Below are 1834 nucleotides of genomic sequence, written 5' to 3' on the forward strand. Positions count from 1 at the left end.
TGAGTAAGAAAGATAAGGTATTAATTTTCTATTACTGTGTAACAAATTACTACAAATTTAACAGCTTAAAAACAACAAAAATTTATTAACACATAGTTTCTATAGGTCATTAAGTCTGGACACAGCATAGCAGGGTTCCCTGCTCAGGGTTTCACAAGGTTGAAACGGGGTGTTGGCTGTTGCTGCAGTCTCATCTGGAGCTCAGGGTCATCTTACAAGCTCCATTGAGGTTTCTTGTGGTTATAGGACTGAGGTCCCTCTTACCATACTAGCCGTTGACTGGTAATTGCTCTCAACTCCTACATGCCACTCTTAGGTTACTGCCACATGGCCCCCTTCATGGGACCTCCGACACAACCTCTCTGACTTCAGGAAGGGCTGCTCTTCCCTGATTAGGTCAGGCCCACTAAAATAATCTCTCTTAGTCGACTGATTAGAGCCTTTAATTGCATCTGCAAACTCTTTCAATCACACAATACTATCACCCATGGAAGTCTGAGTGTTTTATACCTTCTCTAACTCTGACTCTTTTCCAAACTGCTCTCCATTCTACAGCTGGAGTGATTTTGTCAGAACTCAAATCTGATCATGTAACCCCTGTACCTCCCACCTTTCCCCACTCCACCCCACCCCCACTTAAAACCTTTAAATGGCTTTTCACTGTTCCCAAATGTGAAACTCCTTAAATTGCCCTGAATGGTCTTGCTCTACCCAACTCAATATTTTCATCTTGTACTATATGCCCTTATGTTCTGTCCACTCTGGCATCTTTGGCCATCTTTAATCCTTCCTACTCCCCACGCTTCCTTCCACCACAGGACTTTCTTCATACTAACCATCTAGCGAGAACACCCTTATCTCTCCTCTTTGACCAGTAAATTAATATCTTTCATATCTCTTCTTCATGGAAGCCTTCCAAATTTCCCTAGTTATAATCAAATCTCTGAATAATAATTTCTCATGGAACCATATACCTCTCACTTTTCTCAAGTATGTTTTAACATCCATATATACATTTAAATCTTTGATCAATGCCTGTCTTCTCCACTAGAATGTATGCTCCAGGAGGACAGACAACATATCTCTTTTGTTCTGTGCTTTGAACAGGTCTTTCTGCCCATTTCAGGCTTGCCAACCCTGGCACACTCCTTCTGCAATTCTGACATTGACCAGTACCCAATATTTAGAGAAGATATAGTGAATTTGGAGTCAGGAGGGCCATACTCCCTGTCAAGTTGCTCTGGAGAGTGACTGATAAAATATAATGAACCTTCAAGAGCACTTGCTGTCTAGCAGCATAGCATCCTGAGTGTGTTACCAGCTATCTTTCCTTTCTCTTTCTCTAACATATTAACAATCAAATTACATTTGGAAAATGAGAGAAAGAAAAATGTTTTAATAAATTCTTATGAGTTGTTTGCAAGCATGTAGGAAAGTCTACTCTCACAAACAAGGACAACTTTGATATTCAATCCTCTCGTAGAAAGTGGCATACATACAAAGGAAGGAGTAATGTTTGTAAATGAAAATCTTAGACACCAACTTCTTTGCTAGCCAGATACACTCTGGCGGTAGTAACTTATTGATGTGGGTGTAATGGGACACATAAGTATGCTGTCTCCAGACTCTGCTTCTGTGGGTAATTCCCCACATCTTGCAAAGATCTCTGCAAGAAGCCACATTCAGAAACATCACATGGACAGGGCTGAATGTCTCAAGTCTTGGTTAATGAATAACTTTCTTTAAAAAATTGGCTCAGTTGGTTTCCCAAGGCTTCCTATTTTTGTTCACTTCAGCTTCTCTAAAAATTCAGGGGAAAACTCTGAGTCTCAAA

The sequence above is a fragment of the Choloepus didactylus genome, chromosome 6, assembly GCF_015220235.1.
Source record: "Choloepus didactylus isolate mChoDid1 chromosome 6, mChoDid1.pri, whole genome shotgun sequence".
Classification (NCBI taxonomy): domain Eukaryota; kingdom Metazoa; phylum Chordata; class Mammalia; order Pilosa; family Megalonychidae; genus Choloepus; species Choloepus didactylus.